Source organism: Gopherus flavomarginatus, chromosome 6 (genome assembly GCF_025201925.1).
Source record: "Gopherus flavomarginatus isolate rGopFla2 chromosome 6, rGopFla2.mat.asm, whole genome shotgun sequence".
NCBI classification, from domain to species: Eukaryota; Metazoa; Chordata; order Testudines; family Testudinidae; genus Gopherus; species Gopherus flavomarginatus.
In genome coordinates this window covers 117,367,745-117,387,559 of record NC_066622.1, presented here as the reverse complement: position 1 = coordinate 117,387,559, position 19,815 = coordinate 117,367,745, and the positions used below count along the sequence as shown (strand labels likewise).

At 45.2% G+C, this 19,815-nt stretch overlaps 1 protein-coding gene across 1 annotated transcript in view; it reads right to left on the bottom strand.

Annotated features, from left to right (window-relative positions):
* LOC127054057 (uncharacterized) overlaps positions 1 to 19,815 on the bottom strand; it is a 511,088-nt gene that overhangs the window by 50,557 nt on the left and 440,716 nt on the right. The gene's annotated exons all lie outside the window — the stretch shown is intronic.

Genomic DNA, 19,815 nt, shown 5'->3' with positions numbered 1-19,815 from the left:
TTCCCAGATCTGGACCTTAGCGTCCAAAATATGGGTGTTAGCATGAAAACCTCCAAGCTTAGTTACCAGCTTGGACCTGGTAATTGCTGCCACCAGCTAGGAATTATACAGTGCCTAGCTCACTGTGATCTCCCCAAAACCTTCCCTGGGGGACCCCCAGACTCAGATGCCTTGAGTTGTACAACAAAGGGAAATAACCCCCGCCCCTTGTTTCCTTGTTACTTCCTCCCAGGCTCCCCTCCCTGGACGACCCTAGGAGATTCCCTGCTTCCAGTCCTGGAAACACAAGTACCGAGAGATCTAATCTCTCTTCCCCCTCACCCAGAGGGTATGCAAAGTCAGGCTTAGTAAATCTAACACAAAGAGATTTTCCCCCTGACTTCTTCCTCCCACCAATTCCCTGGTGAGCTGCAGACTCAATTCCCTGGAGTCCCCACTAAAGAAAAACTCCAACAGGTCTTAAAAAGAAAGCTTTATATAAAAAGAAAAAAAAAGGACATAAAATGGTCTCTGTGATAAGGTGACAATATACAGGGTCAATTGCTTAAAGGAAAAAAATGAATAAACTGCCTTATCCAAAAAGAATACAATTTAACACATTCCAGCAACTACACACATGTAAATACAAAAGAAAACAATATAAACCTATTGTTTTACTATCCTTGTACTTACAACTTGGAAACAGAAGATTAGAAAGCCAGGAGATAGAGAGATCACTCTCAGAGCCGAAGGGGCCAGACCCAAGACAAAGAACAAGGAACTCACACCAAAACTTCCCTCCACCCAGATTTGAAAAAGTCTTGGTTCCTGATTGGTCCTCTGGTCAGGTGTTTGGTTCCCTGTGTTAACCCTTTACAGGTAAAAGAACATTAACCCTTAGCTATCTGTTTATGACAGTCACTCACTGCTTTCCTTCTTAAAGTAAATCTACATGGCCAAGAGGCTGCATAGAAAGAGGGGATTATCCTGGAAGAGGAAGACCTGGGGAACAGACACTCTGTGCAACATATTTCCCCTTCAATACTTGTCAAAAAGGAGATCAGTTAATGCTGCTTTATCTGCAGTACTAACTATGCCTCTGCACTATGGGTCTGACCCAATACCCACTGAAGTCAATGGGAGCCTTTCAATTTACTTTAATAGGAACTGGATTAGGCGCTCTGTTATTCCGATCAGAAGGCTCACAATACACAGTGCCAGGCAGCTGGCAGCAGCACAGATGGGAACTAGCTCTGTACTCACTGTGGAAAATTTTCTCTGCATCTGACCTGGGACATACACAAAATTCTGCCATCAACCATATGGATCCCTAGCCTTCACTTGTTTCTGCATCCATGACCCTGTGCACCAAAATGAGAATGCAGCTGCTTCCAATGCTCTATAGCTTTTTGGATTATTTTATTTCTCTCTGCACATTTTAACATATGTACCTAAGACAGATGTTTTTAGAAGTAGACCACCTTCACCAAATTCAAGGAGCTCAGTACCTATTTTCCCCACTTAGCAGATAACCTTTATTACTAACTCTCTGAAGGATTCTTCTTCCTAATAGAGTCATTACAAGCCTCACATACCAAGAGAAATGAGACAACCAAAGTTAAAATAGTGCTATCTAGTAATCTCTTATCATTGTATGGGTTTCTTTTATGTTAGAAAAGCTCAAAAATAAAACGTCTTTCCATGCCATTTTCTCTTTTGCATTGGGCAAACTTTTTTTTTTAATTGGAGCCACTGTAAATATGGATGATTTAATTACTCCCATATTTGAATATCAGCATTATTCATCAGTGAGCAGAATATATGTACCTTGGTTTATCCTCCTGATATAGTGCTTTATGGCTGCATGGAATTAAATCAAAGGATGCTGTTTAAGGCAGACAAACAGAAAATGAATCAATGACAAAAGATAATGGACCACAGACAAAATACCAAGGGTTCTTAACAGGAAACAATGGGAAAGGTATTAGTTTTGCCTAGACCTGAGCCTAGGATAAAATGGACACTAAACAAATATACCAACCTGGAGAGAAAAAGGATGTGAATGAGCAGCAGCTGCTTGGGAGTGGGCAAAAGACATTGAGAGAGAAAACCAAAAGGGAACAGTCTGTCTTTCCGACCCCAGAGATGAAAACTGGGCTAACCAGAAACTCTCTACCAAAACTTTCAAGAAAAGGATAAAGTTTAGATGAGACCAGATGAATATGGAGTGTGTTAATCCTTCTCTCTACTTCCTGAAGGAAGTTTCTTACAGGTACCTACAAGTAGAATTGGGGATGTCATATTAACAGTTGGAAATAGAGGGACTGTCACAGTGGCATCTAGTTTGAGAATGGTAGAGCCACAGGGCTCCCCGCAGCTAAAGGTGAAGGTAGCAAAATCTATCATCTGAGACATACACACAAGTAGGGCTGCAAAGGTTGGGGGAGGGGAGTCTAGGGCACCACTCACCTGTAACCAAGAGGTGTTGTAGCCTAGCAACTGAGTCTAAAGTAGGGCAAACTCTGGGGAACAATGCAGATACAGGCCTGTCATTTTGAAAGAGCACTCCCAGAGATAGGGGTGGGAGAGAGAGGTCACAAGTGTAACTCATCCCTGATTTATGACACCCAGTCTCCAAATTCTGAGTATCTGGCGGGTAGCTGCTGTGGCAGGGCTAGGTGGCGGGCATTGGCTAAACTGAGGAAAAATTAGTAAAGTATATTTTAATGTCTCTTTTTAAAACAGCATTTATGTATACCTGCTGCCACATAACACCTTCGCCTGCTGGCGGAGTGCATTGCAGGTGCTGCTTTCCTCAGTTTCCCCTTCCCTAGGGTTTTCTCTCTCTCTTGGGCATTTACATGTCTCAACTCTGCAGCTAGATGATTTTCACAGTTCAGTCTCCTTCGTCAGTAACAAAAGTTCAGACAAAAGGTTCTAGCACTCCACTTAGGTTCTACCACCCTACTTAAGTTCCTTTCTAGCTCATCCTCTGGGCTACCTTTAAGTCTCTCTGCTTTGGGACAGAGCCCTAACTCCCAGGGTGCTTCCCTGAAGTCCCCTCACAGTCTCAGCCCCTCTAGTCTATCTTTCAACTTGTTTCAACCAGACCTGCCTCTTCAAGGCCCCAAACCAGGACCTTCTGCAAGACCCCAACAAGTGTCCTGTTGTTTTGCCTCCAAACTGAGTCCTCTGCCTTCTGAGGAGGCTCAGGTGTTTATCAGGCTATCACCTGACCCCAATTAGTCCTGCCCCCTTAGGCTGGCAGGCCAGGGATGAGGGGTTTGGGGTGTAGGAGAGGGCTCAGGGCTGGGGTGCAGGCTTCGGGTGGGCCAGAAACGAGTGGTTAAGGGTGTGGGAGAGGGCTCTGAGCTGGGGCAGGGGGTTTGGGTGCAAGGGGGTTGAGGACTCCAGCTGGGGGCTGCAGGTTGTGGGGTAGGGCTGGGGATGAGGGTTTGGGGGTCAGGAGGGGGCTGAGGCAGGGGATTGGTGTGTTGGGGCAGGTGCAGGCTCCTGGAGGGAGTTTGGTGTGGGAGAGGACTCCAGGCTGGGGCTTGGAGAGATTTGGAGTGCAGGAGGGGGGTAGGCTCTGGTTGGGGGTGCTGGGGCAGGAGGTTGGGATGCAGGGGAAGTTGAGGACTCCTGCTGGGGGTGGGGGACTCGGGGCTGGGGATGAGGGGCTTGGGGTGCAGGAAGGGGCTGAGGGATGGGGTTGGGGTGTTGGGCTCTGGGAAGGAGTTTGGATGCATAAGGGGACTCTGGGATGGGAGAGGGAGTTGGAGTGTGGGAGGAGCTGCGGGGTCCAGGTGGGGCTTACCGTGGCTCCTAGGAAGCAGCCGCCAGGTCCCTGCAGCCCCTAGACACATGGGCGGCCAGGAAGGCTTCGCGGGCTACCATGCACCCAGAGGTGCCACCCCCGCAGCTCCCATTAGTCATGGTTCCTGGCCAATGGGAGCTGCAGAGCTGGCCCATGGGGCAGGGGCAGTGCGCGGAGCCTCCCGAGCCACCCATGCATCTAGGGGCTGCAGGGACCTGGCAGACGCTTTCGGGAGCCATGCGGAGTTAGGGCAGGGAGGGAGCCTGCCTTAGCCCTGGCCCCGTGCTGCATCACTGACCAGACTTTTAATGGCCTGGGCAATGCCAACTGGAGCCACCAGGGTCCCTTTTCAACTGGGTGTTACAGTCGAAAACCAGATGCCTGACAATCCTAGGGGAAGAGGCGGAGTGCGGGAGGAATAGGGGCAGGACTGGGGGAAGGGGTGGAATAGAGGAGGGTGAAGGGGTGGAATGGGGTGGGACCAAGGTGGGGCCATGGGTAGAAGGGGTGGAATGGGGGCGGGGCCGCAGACTCAGAGCTCCAGCCAAGGCCAAGAGCTCTGCCACCATCTGAGCTGAGGTCAAGCTCTCAGCCCCCACTCCCACCAGGGCCATGTGGGGAAGGGACCGAACTCTCAGCTTCCCCCCACTATCCTGGCCAGGGCCAGAGGCAGATGACTGAGAGAAGCCAGGGGGCATGGCCTTGGCCAGAAAAGGCAGGACAGAGGACTAGCCTCCCCAAGGGGAAGCTTCACCTGCTGCGCATGCCTAAACCTTCTCTGGAGTTCAGATTTAGTGCAGGCTACAGGAAAGTGCCTATCTCAGCTTGCAATTTGCAGCTGGGAACCCTTCTTCTGGAGTCAGGCAGTTTAGGTATCTATCTAAGTCATTTCTTGTCAGAATGAGTTAGGTGTCTGCCTAACTCCACACAAAATGGCCAGTTAGTGGAAGAAGCCCTCCCTCTAGCTCACTGGTTAAGGTACTCCCACAGGTTAAGGTACTCCCACTGGTTAAGGTACTCCTAGTTCAATTTTCCCCCTGTGATTAATGAGAAGAAGGGATTTGAATGTGGGGGTTCTGCAGCCTCAGGTGAATATCCTGACTGGAGAGGGATTCTCATGCTTTCTCTGGCCCAATTATCATTAATTATTCAATCAACGTGGAACAACTTTTATAAGCAAGATTGAGAGAGGCCCATATGAGACTATCCCATAGCCCATTTATGAGGACATTCAGCAGAGAGATGGGAGATCCCTGTTTAAATTACTTCTTCTCATCAGATGGAGGGGGGCAGTGAACTGGGGTCTTCCACATCCTGAGTACCCCAATCACTGGTTTAAAGTTTAAGGCCTTTTTGTGTGGCATTAGGTATATTCCAGGCACACTTAGTCGATCAAGCCCTACGAGCAAGATAGGCGGAGAAGCACCTATCTTTCCCTGGTTCTGGGATTAGGGGGGAGATAGGCATCCGGAGGCCTAGAGCAAAGCAGCAGTGTATGTGCTCAGAGGCAGAAGCATAGGCACCGAGGGAACTTTTACAGTGAAAATTTTCGCACCAAGAAAATTTAGGCGCCTAAAGGATTAAGAAGCAGCTGAGTGGAAGTTCTCTGGAATCCAGTGGTGCCTAAAACTATGATTTATGTGCCTAAAACTAGGGTTTAAGCACTTAAATCCCTTTGTGAATCTGGCTCTTTGTTCCTGCAAAACCATTTTCATCATTCCAATGAAAGCACTGAACATGAACACGGCAGATCAAATGCTGGTGGATACAGTAAAGTATTCTGGAGAGCTTGTAGCCATGTTGCAATCTCCACTGACTGAAGATACACACTCATAATTGATCAATTCAGTCCATGGGGGCATGGATCAGCATTCACGTCACACTGCCTGTTAATACCTGGCCCAGGCTGGGGAAGCTAATGATTCAACCAGTGGACCAAAATCAATGACAAATCCTGGTCATGCGACACTGGAGGCACGTTGTGCATAATAAGAATTCAGTCGTAGTCTAGGCATACTTGGATTCCTCACTCACTCTGAGCTCTTACAGAGCAGCATACGTGAGTAAAGATTTCTGCCATCTCCAGTTGGCTAGGAAATTCTGTCCCATCCTGATAGATGAAGATCTGGCTTCAGTTATTCATGCCGTTATCACTAAGGCTACAATTATATCAAGGAGATAAGGGAAGTCACAGAATCCATGACTTCCATTGACCTCTGTGAAATTTTCTGCCCTGGGGCTGGAGCTCCAAGCCGGCTTCCCCCCACAACTCCTAGTCTTCACCCTGGCACTCTATATGGCTTCCCATAAAATATCAAATCGAGTTCAAGTTCTCAGTCCTCATCTTCAAAGCACTCCTTGTCCTGGGCCGAGGATATCTAAAGCTCTGGGATGAAGACTGTGGTAAACAACTATGATCCTCTGGCACAACGGAACTCTCAATAGGAAGAGCAAAGCTCATCTGTGCAAGAGACAGAACTTTCTCCTGGACTGGACCATGGAATAAACTCCTCATGAACTAAGGACTATCACAAACCTCTTCACTTTCCACACCAAATACAAGGCACATTTTTGACCTACCTTGAATATAAACACATAGCAACGTGTGTGTGTGTTTATACAGATAGATATGCTTCCATAACAAGATACTCCACTGCACACACTTTTCCTTCCGAGGAGAGGATGACAGAACAAATACCACATGACAGAAGTGTAGTCACATGGCTTACTGTGCTCCTGGAAGGTGCTCAGATATTACAATGATGGGCGCAGTATAAAAACCTATGTAGAACAGAACAGACAACACTTCAAGCCCCTTGTCTCTTGAAACTCTTGTAAACAGGTGATGCTATAGCATTTGGTTGCTCAATGCTAACTCATGTGATAGTAAAAGAGTAAGTGGAACATGTTCTACAGAACTGAGGATAGAATTGGAGAGTTCCTAAAGTCTAACTTTGCCTTTGCTAAGGATGTATTGTGTGGCCTTTCGAAAGTCACTTAGGCAAAAGTATTCAAAAAGTAGTCTCTGACTTTGGATTCTTCAACTTTTGGGTGCCTGCTTGTTTTGAAAATGTTGGCCTTAGCTTTGCTGTGTCTCAGTTGTAAATGAAGATGATACTTTTCTCTCTCATGAAGGAAAGTTAATATTTGTATAGTGCCTTGAGAATGTAAAGTGCAACACAAGTGCAAACTATTATTAACAGGATAATGCATGTTTTCATCTTGAGCTTGTCAGCCTCTAACTCATCATTATCTAGCTTGCAATGAGTAATGACTTTACTTGCATACATTATAGTTCAAATAATCTCTCTTCACCTATTCTCTTTAAATGTTTTTCATCTTTTATGCTAAAGTTTGAAAAATTTAGCTCATTCTTTTTAAAAATACTGAGTCAATTGGAATTTACACAGCAAACCAGATGGTCCTCTGAAAACAAAGTACTTGTTTATACCTGCATGATACTTCCCTAACTTTTACGAAGATATTTTCTGTTCTGCTTGTTCTTGTCTGGCAGTTCTGCCCAAACTATGTATATGGGATTTATTATTTGATTTTGAATGAGAATATCCAATGCTTGTAAATATGTCAGCAATAACTTAAAGCAGGTAATATTATGTCTCTTAAAATAAGAGAATATAAAATACTATTCTGTTGGCTCATTAATGTTAGTGCAAAGAGAATCATGTTACAAATAAAAGACTGACTGTTAAGATGAGTTTCTTTAGCTGTTCAGGTATATTATACTAGTAATTTATGTAACTGTTTTGAGCCTGATTGTAGAATTCTTACTTCCACTGATTTCAAGTAAAGGTTAAAGTCCAATTGACATGAGTAAGCTTTGAACAATTAAGTTCCCTGTGATTCAGAATCCAGAACACTTTATTCTCATATTCATTAAACATCTCTGCCTGAAATGTTAAGATTACTCCCAGAATTTGGTGAACTTTTAACTTGTACCCCTAAGTGCAAGAAATTGTTAATGTAACTTCCTAGATACCACAGCTCCCACAATCCTGCCCAATCCAACATATTTTTTCACAAAGTTGACATTAAAGTAAATACACTTTCCACTTTACATTCCACTCTTGGATAAAATTATTAATGATTAAAAAAGTGGCCTGCCATTCTGATTACACTTATTGACAAAGTTAACATCATTAAGGTGACAGTTCTTTCCAAAGTTACTACTTTTTGTCTCTACTCCAGTTACTACACACACACCACACACACACACACACAACCCCTCCAATATCATCCCTTTTATGGAGCAATAAAAATCCCCATATATATCTGTAACAGGGCATGGCTCTACTACTGTCTTCTCCCCTGCAGAAACTGTACTAACTCCATCAAGTGTGTAGTCAGTGACCTTTCATTCAAGTTCCCTCCACCAATATCACTACAGTCCCTGTGCAACAGTCTATTTACAATATCTACAATGCTTTTAGCCCTCTCCTCGGGACCTGACGGGAACAGAGGTCTCCTTTCTCTGAGGCCTCTGTGTGATTAGGCTCAGCTAACCCTGTCCAGTTCTTTCTTTCTCCTGGCACTTCCTTCCTGTGCCTCTTTATCAGACTTGGGTGGATGGGCTATTTGGCTTTTTATCCCATCCAGTCCACCAGCCTGATTAGATAACTACCCCAATCAGCTTCTCCTGGGGGACTACTTAGCATATAAGTAATTGGATTGCAGGCTCACCTGTTCATCCCCTGCACAGCCATACCAGACCAAACATCTCTGATCTTGGAAGGTGAACCGTCCCGCTGAGCCAGGCGAGTACTTGAATCACTCTCTGTTACAATACCCTAAAAAGATAATGCTAATTGTGCAGATGCGGGGGGACATGACCCTTCATAATTTTCCACTTTACTTTCTTATAGCACAACTGCAACATCTCACATTCTGGCATGATCTGGTGCTCAGCTCCCCCACATGTAGAAACAAAGATACTCTCACTGATTTTCTATCATTAAATAACACTATAAAAGTCCAGTGGAAAAACCTGTATCCTAGAACACATGAGAAGACACAAGAGTTGGGTAATCTGGCTCTAGTGCACGTACACTTCCAAAGAAACCTCCATCTAGAAACTCTTACAGAAACCCTAATTATTAGGAGACCTTCATAGATTCATAGACTTTAAGGTCAAAAGGGACTATGATGATCATCTAGTCTGAGCTCCTGCACAATGCAGGCCACAGAATCTCACTCACCCACTCCTGTAATAAACCCCTAACCTATGTCTGGACCACTGAAGTCTTCAAATCATAGTTTAAAGACTTCAAGGTGCAGAGAATCCTCCAGCAAGTGACCCGTGCCCCACGCTACAGAGGAAGGTGGAAAAAACCCCAGGGCCTCTGCCAATCTGCCTTGGAAGAAAATTCCTTCCCGACCCCAAATATGGTGATCAGCTAAACCCTGAGCATGTGGGGAAGACTCATCAGCCAGACACCCAGGAAAGAATTTTCTGTAGTAACTCAGATCCCACCCCATCTAACATCCCATCACAGGCCACTGGGCATACTTACCGCTAATAGTCAAAGATCAATTAATTGCCAAAATTAGGCTATCCCATCATACCATCCCCTCCATCAACTTATCAAGCTTAGTCTTGACGCCAGATATGTCTTTTGCCCCCATTGCTCCCCTTGGAAGGCTGACTTTACAGATTCATTACAAATTCTTGCTAATGGGCTTGCAATTTCATGCACCAGTTCCTTTAATATTTTTGGATGAAGATTATCTGGGCCCCCCAATTTAGTCCCATTAAGCTGTTTGAGTTTGGCTTCTACCTTGGATGGGGTAATGTCTACCTCCATACCTTCGAACAGTTACCCTTGACATCAAACTCATCACATTTCTCTTCTCCTTTATATCACTTCCATAATAATCTAAAACAACTTGAGCAACTTCAAAAAGAATAGAACCTATGGAACAAAATTATTTTCATTACATACAACCAGGCCAAATATGGTTAAATATAGTAAAATATGGGCAAGCTAAATAGAGAAATAATACATAACAATTAAATTCATTTCACCCTCTCACCTTTAAAAAGAAATCATTCACTTTTGTAGCTTTATAGAATCTTCTCATAATCAATAAATATCAAAACTCAGTGGAAGAAGGAAGTAAACATTGACTGGGAAACAATAGAATGAAATGAGATGTGTTCCTCTATTTGGTCCAATTTAAAAGATATTAAAGACCACATTATATTCTAGCAGACAAACTTCACAGAATGGATTCTACTCCTTTAAAAATATCATGTCATTCAGACAGTTCCTCCAAATATTTTTATTACCCTCTCCCATTTGGCACTTTTTTTACATGTTATGACAGTGCCTCCAAATGACATTCTGTTGGTGAAGAGCACATAAATGCATTAACTGGACAGACACGATTATTCTACAAAGATAAAAGAGGAAGCTTTTCAACTCAGAAAATGTTGTGGAATACAGAAAATCTGAAATACAAACTATTCAAATGAATGCAATGTATTAGTGGCTAGGCATTCAAAATACAAGGACACAGGTTGGAAGAGTATGAAGTATAGTCACCCCCAGATGCTAGTCTATATTCTCTGCTTTGCCAAATCTTAGGTTCTATGAAGCCAAGACAGGAGGCCAACAGAAAGCTATTTGTGTATCCTTGCTTCTCTCTACTCATCCTTGATGGAGACTAGAATAGAACACAGGCTTCTCTAACATGTTCAGCTGCCAGTGGTCCTCAACTTCTTAACTTCAGTGGGACTGCTCACACACACAAGATTAAGCATGTGCATACATGTTTGCAAGACTGGGCTTAAATGTTGAAGTAATTTTGTACAACAGAATATTTATATAATTGATATTTGCATATGGATCAAGACAATGATATTTTTAAACTAAGATATAAAAGAAAAAAGCATACTGATGAAGTATGAAGATCTCTTACCATGTCTGTAGCCAAACAAGGTTGCAGTGGCAGCCATTTATCAGAGAATGAAACAAAGAATTATTCTGCATAGAGGTCATTAGTTGCAAGTAGTAAACACTGATTGCTCTTATCTAGTCTGGGAGCAATATAATTTCTAACAGGATATCTTTATCAGAAGTAAAAAAGCAAAACAGTTATGCAAAGCTAGGAATCTACTGGCCTTCCACACTGGCAATATCTTCAGTGAGATTTCACTACGCAGGTAGAGTCATTTCATACTTAGTGTGTCCACAAGTATTGAATCCACCTACTGGCATGGACAGTGAAATAGTGATGACAAAAATTGAGACATTTAACTGAAGCAGAACAAGCATCCACCTTATGCAGTTGTATTCAGTAAGTGTAATATATATCTTGACTATATTGGTACATTTATATGGTATTTCTTATTTATTTATTACAGATTTTTGACCCAGATTAACGCATCTGTTTCTATTCCGCCTTTTCAAAAAGATATCTCCAGTCCCTCTGCCAAGAATTTCAAATATTACTGGTGGCCAGTGGTGATGCGGATCTGTTGGAGTTAATGTTAAAACGGATGTTATATTACTGCTAGAGAGCTGACCCTTCATTTATGTGGTGCATTTATACAGAACCTGGAGATCCAAACAGCTGATGTAATGATATTTTAAACCATGCAGACATTGTTATTGATTCCCTTTTTATGTCACTGATTTGAGTTTTATTTTTTAATTTATTTTAATTTCACTTTTTAAAGATAATTTTTAATTTTGCATATGATGTGCTGTTTAGCAGTGGGATGGAGCTTTAGATTGGTAAGTAATACATACCATATACACAGTAGGTGGAAACATGTTATGTACACGTATGGAAAACCTGTCAACTAGAACATTTCAAACTCTTATGGAAAATTACTGTTTTTCTTCCCAAAAATACCTAATATTATTTGGCTACTGGAAAAAAAAACCAAAACTGTTTTAATACTTTCAGTCTCATAGTCTTGTCTCACTACATACTTTTCCCTTGTTGTAGAATGTACCAGAGGAATATTTGTGCACGGTGAATCAGTAGGAATCTTATTTGCTGGCTATCATAATTTAAACTGGGTTTTTCTTGTTTTTAACAGGCTTTCACTAAAATGAAAGTTTTGACAGTACTCAATGGACAGTATAGGCCTCACGTGAAGTTAACAGGGCTCAGTATGTGTGTATGGGTTCACCTGTGCTGATCCTGTTGTAGGATCTGGATCATAATTAGTAGATTTTATTAATCCTCACATGAGTCTTTAAAAATATTTTTTAATTATGTGAATTTTGTGTTTACAGAGGTAATGAATGGACAGTTTTGGCTGTATAACTAGAAAATGAGCCAGATCCTGCTCTCAGTGAATTTGAAGATAATTTAGACACTGGCTTCAACAGAACAAGGGGTTTAGCTTATTGTGCAGATAGGAGTTGCACAAGTGTCCTCAGTTTTTCCAGTTCTCCTGAATTCTGATTCCTCCTATTTTAGGCCTAAATTCTGCCTCAGATAGGTACTTGCAGTTAGCCAATACATACATATATATATGCCAATTAAGTTGTATGTGTCAGTCTGAAGACATAATCTGGCTCTTAGTTGCTACCTGAATGAGCACTGCCAATGCTGCTTTCATCATGTAGACAGCTGTGCAGTTATAGCCTAATTTGAGGATACCAAATTTAATTTCAGATTTGAACGTTGGACCCTAGATGTGAAGCAATAGTGCATACACCAAGCTAGACCACTTGACCACCAAACCACAGTTAATTAAACTTTATCTAAGGGCACTATTCTGTACTCCACACTCATTCCTTATGCCTTCAGTGACTTTAGTGGAGTAGCTCCTGATTTACCCCAGGATAAGAGAGAAGCAAATCGGATCCCAGACTTGCATTTATACTGTAAATGCTAGAAAAGACTATTACATCAGTAGTTTTGAAGATCTGTGAGCCAACATGTGACAGTGCCTTCAGATCCCAACCTCTTCTGGAGCTTCCCTTCACAAATATAGAAGCATCAGAGGAACAACCTATAGATTGTATAGCATTGCAAAATATTTATCCATAGACATAAATACATGTGCTGCATTTCTTTTTTATTTGTTCTTTCATTTGCATGGAAAAACAAAGATAAGAAGCACTAAATGGAACAAGAACACTTGTTTTAATATTTCAGTTTTATTTGATTCATCTTACAACCCTCTTAAACCCTTTAAATCAAAGTTACACAATACTGCAGGACAAAGATAACGAGCCGAGACTGCTGTTGAAACACTTTTGATCTCCTCACCCTACGGAATAATGCCTAAGGGTACAGTGGTTCAACACATTGCAATGGCCTTTGAATTCTAAAGGCTTGCTTTAGTTAAAAGAGCAATGAGATTCAGGGTCTCAGTCTAGTCCTTGGCAGACAATGTTCTAGGTGGTGGAATCTATATTATGCTGCAGCATACCTCTGAACTGGGAAATAAGGCACAAAGAAGGTGGGAGTGTGTATGGAAAGACTAGGTGGGAATGGGTTGCTGTGTGAATCAGATACTGATATAGTCTGGAACAATGCCCCAACAGTAGGCAATAATGCTTCAGGAGATGGCTCCACCCAAAATGCACTGAATGTAAAGATTCCTTCCTGACCCCTGAAAGGGATTAGGTCTCACCCTAAAAATATTAGGTTTAAGTATCCTTAGTGTATTATTATTATTATTATTATTTGTATTATCATAGCCCCAAGGACAGTGGTTCTCAAACTTTTGTACTGGTGACCCCTTTCTCATAGCAAGCCTCTTATAAATTAAAAACACGTTTTTATATATTTAACACCATTATAAATGCTGGAGGCAAAGTGGGGTTTGGGGTGGAGGCTGACAGCTCACGACCCCCCATGTAATAACCTCATGACCCCCTGAGGGGTCCCAACCCCCAGTTTGAGAACCTTTGCCCTAGGAGCTGGACTCTGTTGTGCTAGGTACTGTACAAACACAGAACAAAAAGATGATCCCTGTCCCCAGGATCTTACAATGTATGTATAGAACAAAAGCAGGTGGATACAGAGGGATAGACGGGGGAAATGAGACAGTACTGGTCAGCATGACAGGCAGTGGCATCAGCGCACCAGGGTCCTATGGTTGTCAGTTTTTTTGTAGCAGAATATAGCAGTTCAGATTTTCCACAGTTTATTTTGCCCTTCCCCTTTCTATTTCTTTACAAATTTTATCCCTTTAATTTTCTCCACTACTTTTTTCACATTTTCTTCTTAGTAAAGCAAAATTTTCTTATTGTTTTGCTTTACTTCAAAAGATATGCTGTCTCTCAGGTTTTCTGATGGCACTAGGACTTGGGGAAGAGAGTGGAGAAGCTCAGCTCCTTTGTTCACCTGTCCCCCTCATAACTGAAACACCCCACACACAGAGTATCTGCTTGACATACTCTAATTTTGAGAGAATCCCCAGAACTTTGGGTTTGGGAGTTACAATCTCAAGTCTTTATAGTCATAGAATAGATCCATACAGAGAGGGTGTCATAAACAGATAAGTAAGAGTTAATAGAACAGAAGTGCTTCATATCTCTTTGTGGAAGGGGTTAACAAGAACAGTGAGCCTGGCTGTCTCCTGACCAGAGGACCAATCAGAGGACAGGATACTTTCAAATCTTGAGGGAGGGAAGTTTTTTGTGCTGTGCTGTTAGAAGTTGGTTGTTGTTCACTCTGGGAGCTCAGAAGGATCAGATGTGCAACCAGATTTCTCTCCAAACTCCCTGATACAGTTTCTTATAGATTCCAAATAGTGAGTACTAGATAGATAAAGCGAGTTAGGCTTATGTTTGTTTTCTTTATTTGCAAATGTGTATTTGGCTGAAAGGAGTTCAAATTGGTATTTTGCTGAAAAGATTTTAATTTGTACTTGTATACTTAGGCTGGGAGAGTATTCCCAGTGCCTATAGCTAAAAAACCCTGTACCTATTCCATCTTAAATTTACAAGATCATTTTTACTGTTTTTCTCTCTTTAATTAAAAGTTTCTTGTCTAAGAACCTGATTGTTTTTTTATTCTGGTGAGACCGTAGGGGACTGGGTCTGGATTCACCAGGGAATTGGTGGGGAGAAAGGAGGGAAGGGGGAGAGAGAGGTTAATTTCTCTCTGTGTCAGGATTACTTTCTTTCTCAGGAAGAGTCTGGGAGGGGGAAAGAGAAGGAAGAAGGAAGGTGAATTGTCCTCTCTGTTTTGTGATTCAAGGAGTTTGAATTACAGTGATCTTCCAGGGTAACCCAGGGAGGGGAAGTCTGGGAGAGGTAACGGTGGGGGAAAGGGTTTGCTTTCCTTGTGTTAAGATCCAGAGGGTCTGGGTCTTGGGGGTCCCTGGGCAAGGTCTTGGGGGAACCAGAGTGTACCAGGCACTGGAATTCCTGGTTGGTGGCAGCGCTACAGGTTCTAAGCTGGTAATTAAGTTTAGAGGAATTCATGCTGGTACCCCATCTTTTGGACGCTAAGGTTCAGAATGGGGAATTGTACCATGACAGAGGGATAACTCCCGGGAAACTCCCAGACACAGACAGCCTGCTGGCAAAGAGATTGCCAGTCTCAGATACCAGAACAAGGGTAGGCAACCTATGGCACATGTGCCGAAGGCGTCACGTGAGCTGATTGTCATTCACACTGCCCAGGTCCTGGCCACCAGTCCGGGGGAGCTCTGCATTTTAATTTAATTTTAAATGAAGCTTCTTAAACATTTAAAAACCTTATTTACTTTACATACGACACTAGTTTAATTATATATTATAGACTTATAGAAAGAGATCTTCTAAGAACATTAAAATGTATTACTGGCATGCAAAACCTTACATTAGAGTGAATAAATGAAGACTCGGCACACCACTTCTGAAAGGTTGCCAACCCCGTACTAAAATTTCTTCTTATCACCTCTTTTCTCTGTGAAGAAAAGAGAAAGAATAACCTAGGGGCAGGAGAAACAGGATATAGCAGTTGGCTTGGACAACAGTATGGCAGAGGAAAATTGGTTTTTGGAGGGAAAAGAGAATTGCTCTAGTTGCTTTGAATAGAGAATGAGAGGCGAACAGGAGGGTTGCTTGTAGGAATAACATAGGGATAGGGTGTAGGCCTGCTGTCTACTCACCCACCTTGTCTCAGGAGAATGAGGGCATGTCTACACTGCAACTAGGAGCAATCCTCCCAAGCTACATAGACAGACTCAGGTTAGCTTGGCTCAAATCAGCACACTAATAATAGCAGTGTAGATGTTGCAGCTTAAGCAGCAGTTTGGGATCTCAAGCCCACCTGAACCTGTGGGTCTGAGATGAGGTGGCTAGCCTGAGCTGTCACCTGAACTGCAATTCTACAGTGTTATTTTTAGTGTACTAGCTTGAGCTGAGCAAGCACAAGTCTGTCTCACTCCCAACTGCAGTGTAAATGTACCCTTAAAAGGGCTCAGTTTCTCTGGCGATGAGACAGATGGGGATAGCTTGATTTTCTAGGAAGGACAAATGTGGCGACTTATTTACCAAACTCCACCATCAAAATAGAGAAGACTAGCCATTCTTACTGCACCAAAAGCAGTTTGGATCCCAACACATTCTGTAGCATGAGTGCTGTAAAAAACCAGATCCCACACAAGTAGAAATGAAAAAAACCTGTCTCTGAGTCCTAGAATGCTTAAATAGAGATGAAATCTAGCTCTTCCAGCTCCACCAAAACATTTTGGTACCTGAGCAAACCAAAAGCCAAGATCCATCCAGTGTTCATCCCTCATCACTCAAATTACATGGCACCAATAGACTGCTTCTACTGCACCATAAATGTCTGAATCCTGTTGCACCCTTGTGCACAAGCACACCCCTTCAATGGATCTTTGTGACACTTGTGCACAAGGATACATCAGAGCCCAAAATTATTCAGTGCAACAGGAGTGTCAATACCTATTCTCTATCCATGCCATAGAACAGGGGAAGGCAAACTTTTTGCCTGATGGCCACATCTGGGTGAAGAAATTGCATGCAGGGCCATGAATGTAGGGCTGGGGCAGGGTGTTGGGGTGCGGGAGGGGGTGCAGTGTGCAGGAAGGGGCTCAGGGCAAGGGGTGTGGGGTCCAGAAGGGGGCTCAGGGCAGGGGGTTGGGGGCTCAGAGCAGGGGGTGTGGAGTGTGGGAGGGGGCTCAGGGCAGGGGGTTGGGGTGTGGGGTGCTGGGTGTGGGCTCTGGCCTGGCACCGCTTACCTTGAGCGGCTCTGAGGTGGCAGTGGCACACAGCGAGACTAAGGCAGGCTCCCTTCCTGCCCTGGCCCCGCGCTGCTCCCGGAAGCAGCCGGCACCACATCCCTGTGGCCCCTGGAGGAGGGGGCGGGGGCAGAGGGCTATGCATGCTGCCATCACTTGCAGGTACATCTCCTGAAGCTCCCATTGCCGGAACCATTCGTCTGGAACCAGCACACACCTGTGGTGGGCTTATGCAGTGCTCATTCTCCAAGTGAAACGGGAAGTCAGATTAAAAAAAAATTGGGGGGAGGGGAGTACAGTAGCTAGACTTTTTTAATTTCTGATGGTGTGAATAAGTATAGGAGTTTCTTTTTTTTTCTTGTTTCCTATGGGGGATTTTCTTGGTTTTCCTATGGTTTGCATGAAGAGGGTATGGGACGCAGTTTCCCTAGGTGCTATGGGTTTAATGAGGTGATGGGAGTTTGTTGTTACAGAGGACCGGTGAGGGAACTTGGGACCCCAACCACTGGCGTGGAGAATGGAGATCCCAGCAACTGGTGACCTGGTGACCCAGAGGCCCAGCTCAGGAGTCACAGCGGTTCTGCCCAGCGGGAGCACAATAGGCTGCGAAGAGAAGAGAGGAGGCCCATGCGACCCTGTTTACCTGGAGAGACGACAATGGATAGAGGTGGGGCTTGAGGCTGGTGATATCAGATGCACAGCTGGGAAGCAGGGGGCTCAGGGCTGAAGAGGGGGAGCAGGCAGAGCCCACCTGGATGCAGGGGAAACTTGGATGTACCGTGCTGAGGGAGGCCAGGCCTGAGAGCTTCCAGTGCTGTGTTCAACACTGAATAAACCCTCCTGTCTTATGCTAGATAAGAGTCATTCTGGTCTAGAGAACAGGGTTGCATCAGAGCAAGGGCCCATGGTGAGAAACAGGGGTGCTAAGACTCAGAGAGGTGTGGCTCCAGGAGGTGCAGAGGCTTAACCCAAGAAAGAGTGGACCCCTGGGAGAAGAGCTGCCTAACTGAAAGGGGCACCCCACCATGGACCACATAGGGCCAAGAGTGGGCATGATCTGTGAGTCCGTGACAGATGCTACTAATGGGGGTGGGGGGCAAAATTTGGCAATATTCAGATAGATCTAGCTTCTCTTTTTTTCTGGTTTCTTGGTAACAGAATGGTTTGGGCAGGGGCAGCAAGCTGGTTGTCTGAGAGCAGGTTGGTTTGGGCAGGGGCAGCAATGGGAGACTGATTTCTTGGGATGGGGCAGTAATGGGAGGCTGGTTTGGGCAGGGGGAGCAATGGCAGGCTGGTTTGGGTAGGGTAGCAATGGCAGGCTGGTTTCTTGGGGCAGGGACAGCAGTGGGGGCTGGTTTCTTGGGGCAGTAATGGGGGGATGGTTTCTTGGGGCAGGGGGAGCAATGGCAGGCTGGTTTCTTGGGGCAGGGACAGCAGTGGAGGCTGGTTTCTTGGGGCAGTAATGGGGGGATGGTTTTTTGGGGCAGGGGGAGCAATGGCAGGCTGGTTTCTTGGGGCAGGGACAGCAGTGGGGGCTGGTTTCTTGGGGCAGTAATGGGGGGATGGTTTCTTGGGGCAGGGGGAGCAATGGCAGGCTGGTTTCTTGGGGCAGGGACAGCAGTGGGGGCTGGTTTCTTGGGGCAGTAATGGGGGGATGGTTTCTTGGGGCAGGGGGAGCAATGGCAGGCTGGTTTCTTGGGGCAGGGACAGCAGTGGGGGCTGGTTTCTTGGGGCAGTAATGGGGGGATGGTTTCTTGGGGCAGGGGGAGTAATGGCAGGCTGGTTTCTTGGGGCAGTAATGGGGGGATGGTTTCTTGGGGCAGGGGGAGCAATGGCAGGCTGGTTTGGGTAGGGTAGCAATGGCAGGCTGGTTTCTTGGGGCAGGGACAGCAGTGGGGGCTGGTTTCTTGGGGCAGTAATGGGGGGATGGTTTCTTGGGGCAGGGGGAGTAATGGCAGGCTGGTTTCTTGGGGCAGTAATGGGGGGATGGTTTCTTGGGGCAGGGGGAGCAATGGCAGGCTGGTTTCTTGGGGCAGGGGGAGCAATGGCAGGCTGGTTTCTTGGGGCAGTAATGGGGGGATGGTTTCTTGGGGCAGGGGGAGCAATGGCAGGCTGGTTTCTTGGGGCAGGGGGAGTAATGGCAGGCTGGTTTCTTGGGGCAGTAATGAGGGGATGGTTTTTTGGGGCAGGGGGAGCAATGGCAGGCTGGTTTCTTGGGGCAGGGGGAGCAATGGCAGGCTGGTTTCTTGGGGCAGTAATGGGGGGATGGTTTCTTGGGGCAGGGGGAGCAATGGCAGGCTGGTTTCTTGGGGCAGGGGGAGTAATGGCAGGCTGGTTTCTTGGGGCAGTAATGAGGGGATGGTTTTTTGGGGCAGGGGGAGCAATGGCAGGCTGGTTTCTTGGGGCAGGGGGAGCAATGGCAGGCTGGTTTCTTGGGGCAGTAATGGGGGGATGGTTTTTTGGGGCAGGGGGAGCAATGGCAGGCTGGTTTCTTGGGGCAGTAATGGGGGGATGGTTTCTTGGGGCAGGGGGAGCAATGGCAGGCTGGTTTCTTGGGGCAGGGGGAGCAATGGCAGGCTGGTTTCTTGGGGCAGTAATGGGGGGATGGTTTTTTGGGGCAGGGGGAGCAATGGCAGGCTGGTTTCTTGGGGCAGTAATGGGGGGATGGTTTCTTGGGGCAGGGGGAGCAATGGCAGGCTGGTGTGAGGTGCCCTGGTCGGTCATTCTGCCAGTCCCTGGGGAAGCCGCACACTCGCTCTCATCCGGCCCGGCTTGTAGGGGGCTGGGACTCCCAGTGCTGACTCCGCCCGCACCACATGACTTCATCCGCAGGAGC